The following is an 18,564-nucleotide window of genomic DNA, read 5'->3' on the forward strand; positions in this document are numbered from 1 at the left end:
AATATGTGTACTTCAGAAGACATGAAATATAATTTTGATAGTTCTTAGAAATTTAAGCGAATTTTGGTTTCAACAAATTTTTGATTAACGCTCTGTGGATTTCGTCTGTCGGTGATGCTGCAACGTGACCAGTAGCCTCTGGAACAATGATGACGTCAACGGTGTCTAGAATTCCCTACCTTTCTTTACGAAGAACATCTGCGCAGTACCAAATCAGAAGGTAATATTGATAGTTTTTTTTCGGGTACAGAGAAAGCTAGACAACGTCAATAATTGCAAGTATATTTTATTAGCGAAGAAATACAATAAAAGTGTAGTATTAGCAAGAATAGCTCGTAAGACATTTCCAAATATCGTCAGATTTGCTGCACAATGTTCCGAGTTCGTGCCGCAGATAATCCATCTCTATGGGAGAATTCTGAGATGACGGAAGGAATGCTGGGTAGGAGACTGTTGTTCTAGCCTAGATATATTCGTGTTCCATCTGTAGCACACACGTACAGTTTGGCCTTTACATCTTTCTGAAAAAGAAAAAAGAAGTGAAGTTAATGAATTTGTAGAAGGTTGTTGCAACTACGTACCTGAAAAAGGTTGTGTTAATTGAAATGAAAATAAGTCTGCCATATTTCTCTGTTGCTGACGGGTCTGTAAAAAACAGCTTTTATACACACAACACTGATACATTTTGTATATTCTAATATACAAGGTCCGCCCATAAAGAAACCGAACTGTCAAAAAAAATAACCAAACCAAATAAAAAGGAACCGCATTCTGGCAATACTGCAAAGAGCTATATCTAAACTTCCCGCCAGTACATGTTTCAACCTGTTACAGGCTGTCGGTATCGGGGCAGCGTGCGTTAGATGCAGGTCGTGTGCAGCGGCGTACAAAATACACGCACCAAGATGGAACAACGTTACAGCATAAAGTTTTGTTACAAATTGGGTAAATCGTTTACCGAAATGTTACCGATGATACGGTCAGTGTATGGTGATGCAGCATTATCAAGAACCCAGGTGTATGACTGGTACAATCGTTTCAAAGGTGGACGTGAAAGTGTCGATGATGAACTAAGATCAGGACGCTCTTCAACGTCAAGGAATGGAGACAATGTGGAGAAAGTTCGTGCACTGGTGAGAGGTGATAGACGTTTAACCACGCAGCAACTGTCAGACATACTTCATTTGTACTTGTACAAGGAAGTTCTTGGTCTACTCAGAAACAGGATGAAGCGGGTTAGGAAGGACCTCTGTGATTCTGGCCAATGGTTTCTGTTACACGATAATGCTCGGCCTCATACCGCATTGTCTGTACAACAATACCTTGCTAAGCATTCAATGACAGTGATAAATCACCCTCCATATTCTCCGGACTTATCGCATGCTGATTTTTTCCTTTATCCCAAGCTCAAGATGGCTATGAAAGGGCGAAGATTTGACGACGTCGCAGTCATTATATTAAATGTTACGTGTATTTTGCGAACGCTTACTGTCAATGACTATCATCAGTGTTTCCAAGACCTGTACAAACGCTGGTCAAAGTTTATTATTGCCTCCTCTGGTGATTATATTGAAGGTGATAAAGTAATTTGAAGGTAATTACTTGTTTTCTTTAATAAATAAAATAAAGTTCTGTTTTTTATGGGCGAACCTTGTACGTTACATGTTAGGTAAATACGAATAAACTCCACAGAACATGAAAACGGATTGCACACGGGATTAGATTAGGTCTTAAACTATCCACCGTCGTATTTAACATTACCAAAGTTTGTTGTACGTCTACTCATACTAGCTCATCGGAACTGGTCCTACAGTTTAAAGTGGGATCCGGACCACTGTGCAATATAGCTCCACCGAGGATTGAACCCAATGATTAGAAGGAGGCAGCGTTTACCACTGTGCCAGTGGCTCCCAAAGTGTGGGCCGCGAAAATTTCCAATATTTTCACTGAAATGACATGTTATGATATGATTGTTCCAAATATGTTCTTATTTAGTACTTTTTTAAATATTAAATGCTTCTTGATTTGAATGTCTTCATTTTTTTTAATAGCCTAAGGCAAGCAACCCAACAACACTAACTGAGCGCTGAAAGTGTTAGATTCTGACTTGGCGCCGCGGAAAAATTTAGGAACACTAAGGGCGTCGTGGAACGAAAAGGTTTGGGAACCCGCACTATGATATCGGGAGACCCTTATTTAATAATGCCCAGTGGTTAAAAGTTACGCTTTTCTCAGTATACAGTCCGAGAAGACATATAATTGGGCAGTCGCATATTAGTAAATGATTGAAGATAAATCTATTTAGCCAATGACATTCTATTATGGTTATCTTACGTCGCTTTTATACATCTTTGGTTAATCGCGAAGATGAGGATGAATGATGTAATGGAGATGGGACAAACACAAAAATACGTTCGTGTCTGGAACTCTGGTAGCCGGTCAGTCAGTCAAGTTCTTGTTAGCTCTTTTTTATCAGTGTAAATCATATTGGATTCCCAGTTGTGCAATGGTTGTTTCAACTCTTCTTGCGTGTATGTGAGGTTGAGTGAAGGTGTTATTCTTAGACCAAGATTTAGGTACAGCGCCTTGAATACGTAGTGTGGAAAACGACCCCCAAGAAAATGGTTTCCGAGACGGATGACAACATAGATGGCAGTGCGATCAATATCGCAACTAATTTTCTTATGAAAGTAATGTGACTTAGTTTTTGGAATATATTGTGTAGACTTGTTTGTCTTGAAAGACGGTACGTGAATTGATAAAAAAAAAAAAAAGTTATATTTGTGGAGTGATTTGCAGTCACGAAATGGCATTAATTTGGAAAGAAAAATAAAGTAAATAGTATGTGTAATACAAGAAGAAACATCGCAATGTGATTCCGGACGCCAGGTGTTGGATTGTGTACTAGAGTTTATTTTTCTATGTTATTAGAATATAAATAGTATCCTTTCACACCGAAGCGACACATGTTGCTTGGAAACGAGCCAATCAAGATCAACGTTTCACACCGTAGCGGCATGACGGCCAGCGTTTGGTTGGTGAAATTCTCAAGCGATAAGTGTCGCGTGACGCTTGTCGCTTTGGTGCGCAATCTCCCTAAAGCGAGACACGCATGCGCGAACAACAACCACTGCAACACGTTGCAAGCTATTGAGGAAATGGCCCAGTTTGAGCGACACGCAAGCGACAGGTGCGGCTTATCGTGTCGCTTACATCTGTTGTTGTAAGTGCGGTTTATCGTGGCGCCTAGATTTTTTGTTCGCACAATTAGCAGCAAACGCTTGCTAATAGACTGTCACTTCGTTGGGAACTCTCCGTGTGGCGCGAATACGACATATGAACATGTGCTGAACGTGTCGCTTGCTGAACGATTTGCTGTTTGGACCCTCATGCGCAATGAATGCTATTTTACAGTCTGGAAGTGTCTGTGTCACTAGTCACATCAGTGTGAACATCCCGTATCGCTTGTCCCATTGGTCTGAAAGTTTCCTTACACTCATGTCGATGGCACTAAGGACGTGTTGTGGGTTTCCTTTTGTTGTTTCATGCAATCATCAGGTATCATAATCGCCGCGATTAGTTTCAAGTGAAAGAAAAGAGACAGTAAATATAAAAAATACAAATGCTTCAGTGTGTATATCTTTAAAAGAAATGATGATAATAATAATGAACCAAATTCATGCACAAAGATTTAGTTACGAAGAGCATTCCACGCGTATATTTTTTCCCTTATTATTTATAAATAAAAGTCACGATAACAGAACGTGGTCAACTGTCTAGAATGTTCGTTAATATCTTCACGACCACTGTGCCAAATATCATTTCAATTATCATATTCATAGAAATGCTTCATGTAAAAGAATCAGATCTTGCAGCGAAAACTCCATTTACTTCCATTATAAGCAGACGAATTCCACGTAGCGGGTCCGACACCAGCGCCTCTAGCGGTATCATATTCGAGTGGAAACCGCCCAGAACAGTGCCGTTTTCCATACTACGTATTCAAGGGGCTGTAATTTAGGGGAGGAAGTTGTGGGGTTGCAATCTCGGTCTCTGGAGAAAGTTGCTTTGAAAGGAGCAACAAAATGAAAAAAATGGCCCATAAGTATGATAGTATCTGTGTGGGTGAGGATTGTGGGGCCATATATCCAAATCCGGCTCTGGTTATTGTTCTTTATGTTGATCTTTCTCCATGTTTTAAGTTTGCATGCATTCGTAGGCAGTATTCGCAATTGTACTGCAATTCTAATGACAAATGCCAGGTTTATATGAGTACTTATTTCGACTACCCGCAAGGTTTGTTAAAGAAAGAACATTGCATTATTCAGAACAGGTTTTTAGTGATGGAATGTGTGGAAAGGGGGGGTAGAGGTAACGTGTTCAGTTTCATTTACTCCATAGATGTAGTGTTCAATATTTAATCTTTATTCGTATTTCTTATGGCAGAGGCTTCAAGTTAAGATAAATGGGGGGGAGCAAGACTTTCCTCCAGGGGGAAGGCGGCATCAGACTTCAAGGGAGGTGTCATAGGCATCAAATTATAATACCAATAAAACAATACTAATATTTTAAAATTTTCTCTTACATCTGGCATGTAATTAAATTAAGTGCAATTAGATTTAATTAACTATCATGTTTAAGAATGAGATTAAGAAAATCAATTAAATAATAATATAGCATCCAATAATTTACAATTACAGCAACCTAAAGCGTCTAGGCTTTCTACAGCATATATCTGTGAATGACATCACCATTGAAACTTCTGTCCTCGTCCACCTCAGTTGACAGATTCATACAAGCTTGAAGCGTATCCTGATCCATCCTATAATTTAGCAGTTGGCAAAATGGACGATAAGAATTTAAATGCGTTCCTTATTTTGACTTTTAATCGTGAAAAGGACTGATTCAGTGCTTATTACTAGGGAAAGGATTTTAAGGTGAAAAATTATGGTCGGGAAATGGAAAGAAAAAGTTTTAAAAATGTTTTCAAAAAGGTGCAAAAAAAAAAAAGTGCTGATAAAATGCCTTTATTCAATGCTCTCTTTATCTGTGCCTTCTGTATATAATGCGCGCGGACCGCAGAGAGAACTCTGGTTGTACCGAATAGGTTTTGTTGAAGTTTATGTTTTCTCTCGCGGGTTTTGCTACATTATCTTGGGAACTATTGAGGCTGCAATGATTATACCATTTCATAGCTTTCGTTCTGCTTTACAAAATGAGACTATAGAATTTTATGTAGCTGCTAAAGATGAGTGAAAATCATTTATTTTTCTGTCTAATTTGTTAACCAAATATGAAAGAAAAGGAAGGAAAAAGGTGCTGAAACATCAAAGAGGGGTTAAAAAGGGAATACATGTGCGAATCTCACGAAAAGGTGACACAAAGTGTGTTCATTTTACTTGATTTCATGTCCTAAAATACATATTTTAAAGGATCGGTATGTTCATCACTGGTTGATACAAACGAGGTAGAAGTTTTAGAGTGCCTGAAGCGGTCTTCCACGTGAAGCAAGTTCAATTGTGAAGTTGTGACCTACTACGGGCCGTGTATTAATAGGTTAATGGCGGCTCAGATAAGTGCAAGTTGCTTCTATACTAATCTGCCGTCATATTTTTATCTCTGACCTGGAAGCAGTAGCGTTAGTGGCACGTATTTAAATCACTCGGAAGCATGTAGTTCACATATTGACCGAGTGCACAGATGTGGCGCTAAAGTATCTCATTGGACGACTCCGGCCGCTAGCAGTAATAGTAGGGCAAAGTTTCGGGTTCAGACAGCTTCAACAAAAGATCATCGATTTCGGCCCTTCCCCGGCTCTATCCCTTATACTAGTTGGTTGGCAGCCATCAGTATGTATTACAGAATAAACATTAGGTGCGCCATTATTCCCAAATGTAAACACCGAACATGGAAGTGGCAGATATTTTTTGAAATTACCCTGAACAACAATAGTACAAAGATAACGCGAGGCCATGTATGAACTGGAACTAATATTCATCATTCATCGCCATGAAGAATAGATATTAGAGTCATAATACGCTCATTACTGACCATATCGTGGCTTTAACTCTCGCGTTAACGCGTAATCGAGATATAGCTGCCTGTTTGGCTCTGGTGCTATTGTCGATAAGAGTGGGTTGTCCGCGCAAATGTAGCGTTTTTGTTAGCTCTTGAATTCATTCACGTCCTGTATTTTATTCTGAATTATTTATATGAATTCCAGTGTTACATGTAGTACAAACTACTGTATAATTGAAACCATAAGAATAAACGTGTCCAAATAGGTTAACAAACATGTTGACTTCAGAGATTTCGTGTTAGAGGAATGAAAGGATATTCACTAATTGAACATGTCACGTGAACAAAGCTGTAATCAATAAAAACTAAATGCGACAGAATCGTAACAAGACACCATGCTGCCTTCTCTTACACGTTGTTCTTCCAAACGGAAGTTCATGTCTCAGAAAAGGCGAATATTGCTACTATGTTCTTGATGTTATAGCATAGGCTGTACTCAATGAAAACTAAAAATAGACCGCCTTTTGTTGAGGCAAATTGAAAGCGAAGTCGCACTAACACTTTCTCTTAGAAAGTGAAGGAGCAGACGATTATATCATTGGGGAGAGACTTTTACTTTTCACATTATTTTATTTTGTTATTAACATTTATCTACATCGTTCAAGAAAAATTATTGAATTTAGTCACGAATTCACGCTAAGAAACCACGCACATAAAAATCTCATTTTAGGAATACTGAAACCTCATTGAACCATTTATTCCTTGGATTTAAGTGGTATAATATGAAAAAATATATAAGGTTCTTACCTGGTGCACTAAATTTTTGAAGTTTGCGCATTTCTTTCCTTAGACTATTTTTCTGGAATACAAATTAAATTTATCTCTGACATCAACTATCAAACAGTAAACTTTATGCTTTCTTTTCTAATTTGAAGTGAACGATGCCGTCCTACTCGCGACGTCCATGCCTACGTAATACTTGCGGAAAACATTTTTGTACAGTATAAAGGTTACACGAAAGCACGTTGCCTTACAATTGAGGGTTAGAGCGATTGGTGAAATTCTAAGTCTCCCCCTTCTAATAAGACACATCAATGAAATTTCTGGGCATGTTAATCCCGAGGATCCCTGTACCAGGTTCGATTCGCGGTTGGGAGACATTTTACTAGTTCGGATCCCACGTTAAACTGTAGGCCCAGTCGTGATGTGCCTACTCGATCATAAAGTGAACTTCCGATCCCGCCGCCGACGTTGGTAAAAAAAGGTAAAGTGCTCCCCTGTGCTTAGCACCACGCCATGAAGGCGTATAGGGGGTGTGGGGGTAACGCCGTTGCCTGGTTCTAATCCCGGCCTGGGCTTGGGTGTTCAGTTATTTTCGAGTGTTCCTTCATCAAGTTCATCCTCATCGTCTCAATTAGCCAAGAGTGGCAGAAATGCGACGTAAAAATACAAAACACATTGCCAGACTGTGTGGAAAGTATAGTCATTGCATAATATAGTAACAAAACACAACCGTTAATTTCCAAATGAACCCTCGTGCACTTTTTTCAATTGTTTGCTGTAAATAAAATATAGTGTTTGCTTGTGCAATATGGAGAGAATATGAGTTTTCCCTCTTTGATAATAGAGATAACTGCGCGCACATCTAAATTAACTTTGTGCGCATATTTTCTGCGCAACCGTAACCGAGAACAGGAGGGGGAGAATTGCTGGTGGCATCAAAACGAGATCCTTATCTCTCCTCATGTTTCTATCCATTCAGGCTAATTGTCACGGTTATGTCTTCCACTACACTTCCTACCGGCAATATTGACCCCCATTTTCGTTAATTTCAGCCCAGTTATTTGTTAATTCGCTCAATTCAGTTTTGCATTTTCCGAGGAAGAACACGACGCCCTCTCACGAACAGAATTTTCTGCTGGTAACGGGAACAGCAACAGATAAGAATGCAAAGCTTCGCAACACGAATGTGAAGTTTGCACTGTTTCCGTTGCTGCCACAATGTTGCTTTGGAAATGGATTAGTTCCGAGATTCGCAGCAATATATGTTGTTTTGCAGTTGTTCCTTTGTGATATACATGATTCAAAGTTGCATGTTCGTTGAAGAGATCGGGATTGGCAATGAATGCTCTGTTTCTGATTGGAGAAACCGTTGACGCTTCGAAAAGGCAATACTGTATGATGAACGTTGCCACACCAGCGAATGAAATCTATTCTTGGTCCTCGCCCGCTTTGTCTTAGTCACGTGTGGAGTAGCGCATTCCTGTTCAACTACCAAATTCCATGGTTTCTGGTATAAGTCATTTTAACAGAACAGGAAAAGGCAAGTACACAAGAGACCCTAAGAACATTAATACTAGTGTAGTGTTCAACAATCGGAAGTTTGGTCCACATACAGGGCTGTAACAAGAATTTCTTTTCCTGGCGAGATCCAACCTTTGATTTTTTTTAAAAAAAGGTGAAAACTTGTGGAAATAGTACCAAAAATAATTTGCAATGTATCTGCCACTATGTACATTTTGATTACTGTATTCGAAAACTTATGGTCGTGCCATAATATTATGGAAACACACTAGCTCACTGCAGAAAGTTTGCAGTTTTTGCGGTCTTCTTTACAGAATGTTGTAAGGCGTAACAGAACACTGGAAATCTTGGAAAATACTAAATTTGCATTATTATGTCCATTTAAAAGCCATTTCGAGCAACAATTAACGCTGGTTCTGTTATTGCCATTGATTCATTTTACTTCGCTTTTATGACACTTTTGGCTAATCGCGAAGATGAGGATGAATGGGGGTAAGATGAAGGATTATACTGGCTGAGAGGCCAGACGCCAGAACCTCGCTAGTCTGCAAAATGCGTACTGGGTGTACTACATGGAAGTGAGGTTTACATTTGGGTGTCTTCGAAAAGGGTCAGCATTTATTTCTATTGAGAAAAGTTCTTTACAATATGTAGCTTAGGACACACAATATTTGAGTGAGTGAGTAGTCTCAGTAACTACACTTCCTTGAATAACTTGAAAACCAGTCAACTCTTCATGTCATGCTAGAATTCACCACCCGAAAATCTACATACAAATGTTATTTTTATTTCCCTTAAGATTTCCTTGCAGAGCAAAGTAATTAGGTCCAATTTCGGGAGAGGCCCTGTCCCCGCGGCCCCATGCCTGGCTACGCCTTTGCCAACATAAAATAAAGCTCTCGCTATCTTGTCACTGGAGACAAGCTTGTACGTAGCAGGACGTACATCACACTGAATGATCCCTACAAAGATGTTCCAATACCTCAATGTGTGCTTCAAGAAGCAGCAAAGAGCTTCAAGAGACGTAAGCTTTGTTATGAACAGATAGAAAAGTCACTCTCAATTCAATTCATACCGAAAAAGGATATTGCCGGCGTGATGGGCGATGTGAATGTGGAAATGGGAAGAAGCAGGCTGGAGATAGGGTTTTCTTATGAGTCAAAATGCAAGTGTAAGTGAAGATATTGAATTGAAAGTTCATTCAATGCTCCCAACTGCTGCGATACGAGTGTCGTACATTCCAACGCCAGAATATTTCCTCATGCAGGGTATCCCAAGCTGTGCGTCTCATTTCCCTCGTAACCAATAAAAGCCAAATGCGACAGTAACGTAACGACAAGAGGCTATATTGCTTTCTCTTACAAGTTGTTCTTTCAAACGGAAGTTTGCCGACTAAGAAAAGACCTATCCCTAAAGGTACAGTCATGGGCACTTCTGGGTTGCAACGACTCCATTTACTTTCCATGGAATCGTTACAACATAGAAGTGTCCGTGACTGTATGACTGATATCACTGAAGACAAAACTGATAATATACTACTTTCAAGCACAACGCTCACAATACCCCAAATTTTCAAATCGGGTCCAAGCTATGAAGGCACATTGTGGGGGGCACACATTCACGACGCTCCGGCTGCCTTTACCACATAGGATACACACCTGAGTTCCTTTATTCAGGAACACAGCGTGATAATCCTGACCTATGATCACCCACCCTGGGAAAGCGAAACCAGGTTTCCTGCATGCAAGAACGTAGTTAGGGTGTCCGCCCGCCCCTCAGGAAACACTAAGTACAAAAATTAAATAATAAAATACTTCTTCTTTCTCCACCCCTTATACCATTACAGCGTCCGGGATGCCTCAACCCACTGTTTCCATTCTTCTTGTAGTGTCTTCCCTCTTTTTCTTCCTAATTCTTCCACCATATCCTCGTACGTCTTCCTTGGTCTGCCCCTCGGTCTTCTTCCTTCTGGTCTTGACTCCAAGAACTGCTTGGGTTGCCTTTCCTCTTCCATCCTGGTTACGTGGCCAAACCATTTCATATGTCTTTTGTTTAGATGGTTTTCAATTGATGTTTGTTCCAGCTCTTCCCTTATATTTTCACTTCCATACAATAGTATTGGCTCTATATTTGTAGTTAGGCTCTCGTTCCTATTTCTCGTTTTCCAAATATTGTCTAGTTCAATTGATAATATGCATTATTTGCTTTTCGGACAAGATTTGAGACTTCTGGCTCTATTTTCATATTTTGATGAAGTATTGTTCCAAGGTATTCATAACTTGGGACCTGTTCGAGTTGATTTCCATTACAGTTTATGTTTAGGTTTCCTAATTGATCTTCTCTTCTCCTCATCTTCATTACTATTATCTTACTTTCATTAACCATCATTCCTTTTTCCTTTAATGTTTCTGTCTATTCTAGTGCCGCTCTTTGTAACCTTTCCTCTGTGTTTGCAACGAGTACTATATCGTCGGCATACACCAAAGTTTGACAATACACTGGCCTCATTCTTCACATTCCTACCTTGGTTTTCTCTGTTCTTCGTTTACTCATCCATTACTGTTATAAAGAGTAATGAGCTCAAACTGTCCCCTTGTTTTACTCCTCTATCCATCGTAAAGGTTTGTGATGTTTCGCTGTTCAGTCGAACAACTCCTTCTACTTTCTCATACATCGACTTTACTGCTCTGAATAGTCTTGGTGGGATCTTCCTCCTTTTTAGCAATTTCCATTTACCTTCCCTGGTATCAACAGCTTTCAAATCGAGGAATGCCAGGTTTGCTTCTTTTCCTCTGCTCAAAAATCTGTCCGATATGGTTCGCATTGCGAATATATGATCTTGTGTCTGTCTCCCTGGACGGAATGCCGCTTGTTCCTCTTCGAAGTCTGATTCTAGACAATCTTGCAATATTCCTTTCAATAGCCTATACTTTAGTATATTTTCATTACTACCGAAGAAAGGCATACAGCTCTATAGTTTCCACAGTCAGTAGTATTTCCTTTCTTATAAATGAACATTATAATGTTCTTCTCCCAATCCTTCGGTATTTTCCCCTTTGTCCACATTTTTTGAAACAATGTGGTTAATTCCGCCTTTAGCACGTTGCCTCCATATTTTATGAACTCTGGATATATTTCATCCCATCCTGCTGCTTTTCCATTTCTCATTCTCTTAATTGCATCTTTTACATCTGCTTCTATTATATTTCTTTCCATCTCTTCTTCCCCTACATATCCTTCATTATCTTGGTTGGATTCTCCTCTACTCTTTCCTAAACGTTTCTGCATAGTACTGTCTCCAAACCTCTAAGACTTTTCCCATTTAAGTTTCCAATTCGTTATTCTTATTACGTACACTCCTAATTCCCTTGCCATATTTCCCTCTGATGTCCTTGATCACCATTCAGAATTTCTTCTTATCTTGTCTGAAATTCTCCTCTACATCATTTCCAAATTCTGCCCAAGATGCTTCTTTTGCTTCTTTGACAATCTGTTTGGCTTCATTCCTCTTCTTTTTGTATTCTTCATATTTCAGTGGAGTAGATGTTTCCAAGTAGTCTTTCCAGGCTTTTTTCTTTTCTTTTACTGCATTCTTTACTACCTCATTCCACCATTTTGTCCTACGGTTTGATTCAGGTTTAATTCTAGTTTTCCCACATACTTCTTCTGCTGATTTTAGTATAATTTGTTTCAGATGTGACCAATTTTGATCTATGTCATCGTCTAACCCCTCTATTCGTAATGTATTTATCTTATCCCCTAATACTCGTTTGTATTCCTTTGTTTTCTCTGTGTTTTGGAGTTCCTCACTCTTAATTCTGGTATATGCTTTTGTTGCTTTCCTTTTTCCAATTCTGAAGTTTGTATCTATGACTAATAGTCTGGGGTCCGTTGTTAACTCTGCCTCTCGTATAACTTTTACATCCCGGAGATATCTTTCCATACTATCTTGGAATATAATACAGTCGTTAATGCTTTTGGCTTATCTTCCATCGCCTTCAAAAGTAATTTAGTGGATTTTCTTGTGTTTAAAGTATGAGTTTCCTATTTCCATCTTATTTACCACACAGAAGTTGAGCAGTCTTTGTCCATTTCTATTTCTCCATATGTCCCAAGCACTCCCTGCCAATTTCTTCGGTCATTACCCACTCTTCCATTTAAATCTCCCATGATGATAATGTATCTTTCTTTTTGCTCAATCTTTTCTACTGTTCTCTGAAGTTGATCGTAGCAAAACTCAATGTCTGCTACATTTGCGTCCTCTGTGGGGGCATATACTTGTATTATTGTTATTGGCTTCTCTAGGGCAATGTCCATGGTCATAATTCTTGAGCTGATGGCTTCCCAGCAGGTCACTTTCTGATCTATTTCTGCAGCTACCACTACTCGAACTCCTTCCTTTGCTATATTCCCTATTGGGAGACCAGAGTATCTAAGTACATAGATCTTATCCATTCTCTTTTCCCCGCTACCTTTATTTTTCACTTCACTCAATCCTAGTATTTTGATATTATATTTCCCCATCTCCTCTATTAGTTCCATCTCCTTCCCATTTATTGATCTTATATTCCAAGTTCCTATTCTTAATTCCTTGTCCCTGCGCAGTCTTCGTCTTAAGTTCCGTCCGGCACTTCCGAGGCATGTTGAATTTCTCTGAATCGGTTGATGATGACCCTGTGCGGGTGATTGGCCCAGCGACAAGGTGTCCGGTTGGAGAACCTCACAGCCTCTGGAGCCAAGGCTGGATTTTCTGTTGGGGTTATCTGCCTTAGCCTTTGAAGATCCCTCTTCACCACAAGGCAGTTGTTCTCTCTTCGCTGTTCCCAAGAGAGCGGGTTGCCTCTTCCGCCATCTGCGCCGTACTAAAGGACTCCTCTTCCGCATCTGCAGTTGAGGTCTTCACCGTAACCCTGGTAAGGGGCAATAACATGGTACTATCAGCCGGAGCCAGCTGAACGATGGTTTTTTAAAGAGGTATTACTCCTCTAGGTTCGTCCGCCTCCTCAGTCGTTGAAATGACCATCCATCTTCTTCCGCCATTGGAGCCGTTGACCAGTAGGTTGCTTCGTAGTCTGGCTTCTCACTAGCCTGCCCAGCATGGTAGACCCTACCAGTAGCCATGCTACCGCTGGTATAACCTAGCGAATCGTTAGAGCACGCAAGCCCTAAAGGTCCTGCAACCACTAGGTGGGGTAAATAATAAAATAAATAATGAAAATCGTAACGAACCTTAAAGTTCGTGGGATCTTATGAATACCTAAACTGTTAACCAATTAATCAGTGGGTGATGTAAGTTACTCATCATTCATCCTCTGATGAGACCACTCGTCATTGGCATGACGAGTTAACGCTTGGCAATGCGAAAGGTACAAAATCACACTAAGGAACTAAACTACAGAAAAGACAATGGTCACTCGTTGGGTTTTGTGAACCGTTGAACCTGAATCATGGCTGGATGTTAGGATAATTACCTGTCTATCTGAATTATTAAGCTGAATAGAATAAGCGAAGTCCTCTGTTAGCTTCTCCAATTCGTCGACCAAAGCGTCGTTCCACTTCTGACCTACTGCCTTGCTGACCACCTCTTCTCTCTCAACTCAATCCCAAAAGTCAGTCCCCTCTCAGCTTGTCTCACCTCTATATCACTAGGCCATCGAGCTCTTCCTCTATGCCGAATCGTGTTATTAATTGCCACTACGCAAACCGCTGACTCCATAAACAGAAGGAACTACCTGTTTTCCTGAATGCTCAGGAGGTTTGCATAGCGCAACACTGTGCATTATAAACATGCCTCAGAGGCTTGAGACAACTGAGAAAAACAAGTGAATGCCCTGGTCAACGTGAAGCGTTCAGAGAGACTTAATAAAATAAACATATAATCTTAGGGATTGATACGAAATATACTAGTTGCTTAATCGAGGGATATTTATTTCCGCCAATCTTATTGAAAGTCAAGGGTTATATTGGGATCATACGACTTTGAATGACACTACCAAAGATGATTTATGCAAGATTTATTATTACTTATAATAACATGCACATAATGTTACGAGGAACTTTACTTTTCGTCAACTGGATCTAACATCCTTTTTTGATATTCAATAAATATTCAATTCTTTATCTATTTGACATTAATTTCCTTGCCAGGGCAGTTGTTTTTTTTTTACAAATTTTACCGACCTTAACTATACCTATTCATGAAATAAAAATATAATATTAATTAATTTGAATATTTTAATTAATACTACTTTAATACTATTATAATTATTGTAATTTAAACATTATTATTATTTTGAGACACTTTGTTCGACCACCTTCTCCCCGAAATATATTCTAGATACGTGCCTACCTACATGACAGTCAGACGCTCTACCGACTGGACCACTGCGGCACTGCACATAGAAAGAGTCCAGCGGCGTATACTCTGGGTCACCTAGGTAATCGGAGATGACCCGGCTATAATTTTTTAAAAAGTTGTTTTTTTATTTCTTCACAATATTCTTCCGAACCAATCTTTGTCACATATTTATTTGCTTCCAGCGCGAAAATGTTTTCAACCGTTTGCCGCGGAATGTCCGTGAGGCTTTTTCTCCAGCTGGTGGAATCTGGTGACGTCATGGTGAGATTCCACCGGCTCCCTTTAAATCCCTTACGGGAGGGGTAGGAAACACTGCTTCTCAGGCGCGGTTATTCCGTGGCAAGGGTAAGCTCCTTCTGGAGAGAGTCCATCGGTCGCACTCTCCACCCCAGAGCCTTTGCCGTTCCCTCGGCTGGCAGTGGCGCCCTCTTCTGCCATTCTTCCCCGATGGCCTTTGTATCGTAGGAGCTGTGTTGTTTACGACAGAGAAATTTCTCGGGAAAAAAAAACAGAATTCTGGGTTCACAAATTGCGTACTGAAAAAGAAAGTAGAGAAAATACATCTGAAAATGCGCGAGAAACAGGGAAATCTGAACAACATTTGCGAACCAATTCTATGTTAATTCTCATTTTACATTTGCTTCTGTCTTACTGATCTCTGCTATTTCAACAGATATTGTAAAAGGAAAAAAAACTTTAATATTGAAAATGAAGGTAATTAAATAAAATAAAATTTGAACTAGAAATTCAAGAAATTACACCGACCTCCGTTGCGGAGTGTTAGCACAGCTCCCTACGACGCCAGAGCTACAGGGTTCGAATACAGGCCTGGGTGTTCTTGGTAAATGTCCCTTCATAAATGTCATATCATCACTCGTAGTGATTAACCAAAATTGGCAGAAAAGCGACGTCAAATAACAATTTAATCAATCGATTAATGAAGTAATTAAACTATATGCTTACTTTTTTCATTTTTGTATTTTAAGATGCGTGATTACTTTCTTTGTAGCCTTCAAAACCAGTACTTCTTTCACAGAAATGAATAATTTTTAAAAGGGAAAGCTATCAGAAATAAATTATATATATATATACGTACACATAAATTAGTTAATTTAAGTTGTTTTTCCCCCGCTTTAGATTAATAATGATCATAAAGATAAAAGATGTATGAATAAAATATATAAACAAAAAAAGCAATGATTCCAACTTATAAAACCTTGCGCATCGCAGGGAATTTAAAGCTGGGAAAGGGAATTTTTCAGCATCCATAGGGAATTTAATTCTGAGTCAAGAAGTAAGGAACCACAATAGAAGATTGGCGCAGGGAATTGAATGCGTGTTGTAGGTGGCTTTGTGCTGTTCTTCCTATTAGCGATTCGAAAATGTAATATTTGTTTAGCTGTTAGTGGTTTGTATTCGTGCTAGTGCTGTGTTTACTGAAGTTAAAAGCAATGGATATAATACAATATTTGCGTGTGAAAATATTTGGAACGGGATCTTTTCCGGAGAAATTGGAAATAGTTAATGTAGGTAGGCCAGTAACATCTCTTGTACACAGGTCTTGAACTTAAACTTCCATGTATACAAACAAAAATCGGGAATGCACGAGTAACTGGACACTGGGGTAACTTGAATTTTAGACTTCAATTAATATTGACGGTTTTTATTTCACTACCGCATTCCTTTCATATTCTTTGTTACAGGTTTTTTCTTATAGATTTATTATATTTTCTTGTTTTATTATTTGAAATTCTAAACGTAGATTAACTGCAAGTGCAATCACAACAATTATTTGACAGTGGTCGCAACAATAAGGTAACATTTTTATCACATATATTCATAAATCCTGTATGGATGTTGAGGTAAATTTGCAGGGAGACTTGAGGAGTGGGTGGATGAATCAAGTGTCGGAGATTACCCACTAGTTAAAACCAGGATACGCCACTGAAAGAGTCACATTTCGTACCTTTTGTCTTGTAAATTTGTGTAACTCCGCGTTCACCATTACCCCCACTATTCCCTATAAAGGATGTCTCCGTACAATATGGACAAACTTCACAGGATGTCGAGGACATCAAGATGAACAATCTCTCTTCACAACGTTTTGTTCGTTGACGCCTCATTTCGACGCTACGAACCCTCTAAAATGGCCTATCCTATCCTGTATATATGCATTCGTGCGCACAGATTCAGTGTAAGGCCATAGAAAACATAAAGGACATACTATTACAGTACATTATAGTAATAAAATACTACAACAATATACCGTTTTGTGTGTTCGTATATAAAAGCAGATTATTACATCCCCATTCAGTTTGTCCTGTATTAGCAAAGGAGAAATATCGCCGTCCTAATCTGACGTGACGTTACCTGTTAATATTCACTATCAAATCAATAGATTATTTGGACCATATTTCATTCTACCTGTTTTATCTTCTCCAATTTTGCCCTACAAAATTATCTGGATGATTGTCTTTATCCGGTTTCGTTACAGAGTTGCCAGGTCAGGTCGCAATACTTGAAAACAAGATACTCGGTAATTCTAGGAAGTGACAGTAGGTGGCAGACGCATCAACAAGGTTGTTTACCGCTTGAATTTCTGGGTGGCCAAGCAGCTCTGGGAGAGAGTTCTGGAGTAAAAACACAGACAGAGGGGGCAGGTTGTTTGTTTGGCCTCCAGTCACCCGATCTCCAAGCGCCCCCGCTGGGAACCTTCTCATCTACAGTCATTTGTCACGATTGCAGAGACAGTTTCGGGCTAGCGGACAAAATGTGACGTTCCCCCTCCCCGCCCGCCATCTTCAAGGCGGCCAAGCGTGATATTCAAAGAGTATTTACTCATTGTGCTATTCAGTACAATTACATTATTTTTTTTAACGTTTCACGGTACAACGCGATTGGTGAATTTTTGTATGTATCTTGAGATACACGAGAGAATAGCCTTCAGATTATTTTTTCCAATGACTAAATGTACGAGGAGTGATCGGAAAGTAAGTTTTTGTCAACAATCACGAACGTTACTGATTTGATTGTGTGTTTGATAAAAAATATTCAAAGCTTGGCAAAGATCTTTAAGCTAGACTAATTGGGACTGTTTAAAATGGGATCCGAAACACTATGTGCACTCACCGGGAATTAAACTCTGCATTCTTCAGTTAGTCTTCAGGGTTTACCACTACGCTATCGGGGATGCCGAGAAACTTGCAACACCTTCAACATTTACTCTACAGATGAATATAGCCAATATTAACGATAGATGACACTATGTTGATGTGAAACGTCATTAGTAACAATTTCATACCATTTTACACCATAGCTTGATAAACCACATAGGAAGCCAACGTAAATTCCGGATAACCTCGTTGAAAGTGCTAACGTCATTTCATTGTGCTCGATCTGTATCTTAACACCTTGGCCACAACATATTGGTGGTCTAGTTCATCCCGAATCACATTTCCTTCCCTAATGCCTTCAGAGATAAGACAAGTGGAAGGATGTGTACCAGACTTGTGTCTTTTTACAACGCTTGCACATGTTTCTACTTAAGAGTAATGATCAGTTATCAATCAAAGTAAAACGACACCCTCTTTGACGTTGACAGATCCGACCGTTAGGACTTTTAGCTTTCTCCGACAGGGAGAAAAATTTGTTTGCGCGCATGCGAAAGTAACATTTTCATCACTTCCTAATTCAGTGAACAGAAACACTACCACAAGGCCGTATACCAGGGAAAGAAAAACATATCTATTCAGAATCTAACTTCATTTTGTAGTATTAAATAGCGGCACTCTCAACAAGTACATACATTACTGTTCCCATAGGGTTATTGTGCTGATTATGCTGAGCATGTCAGGGTCAAAGGATCCATGGCAATAGCTCCAGAA

General features: G+C 39.4%; 1 long non-coding RNA gene across 1 annotated transcript in view; it reads right to left on the minus strand.

Moving 5' to 3' along the window:
• Positions 1 to 392: 392 nt before the first annotated feature.
• LOC145988391 (uncharacterized) overlaps positions 393 to 18,564 on the minus strand; it is a 262,622-nt gene continuing 244,450 nt past the window's right edge. Inside the window, exon 4 of the long non-coding RNA XR_014441750.1 lies at positions 393 to 521. This is a non-coding gene — a long non-coding RNA (uncharacterized LOC145988391). The remainder of the gene's footprint in view (positions 522 to 18,564) is intronic.

This window comes from Lepisma saccharinum, chromosome 5 (genome assembly GCF_977018435.1).
Source record: "Lepisma saccharinum chromosome 5, izLepSacc3.1, whole genome shotgun sequence".
NCBI lineage: Eukaryota > Metazoa > Arthropoda > Insecta > Zygentoma > Lepismatidae > Lepisma > Lepisma saccharinum.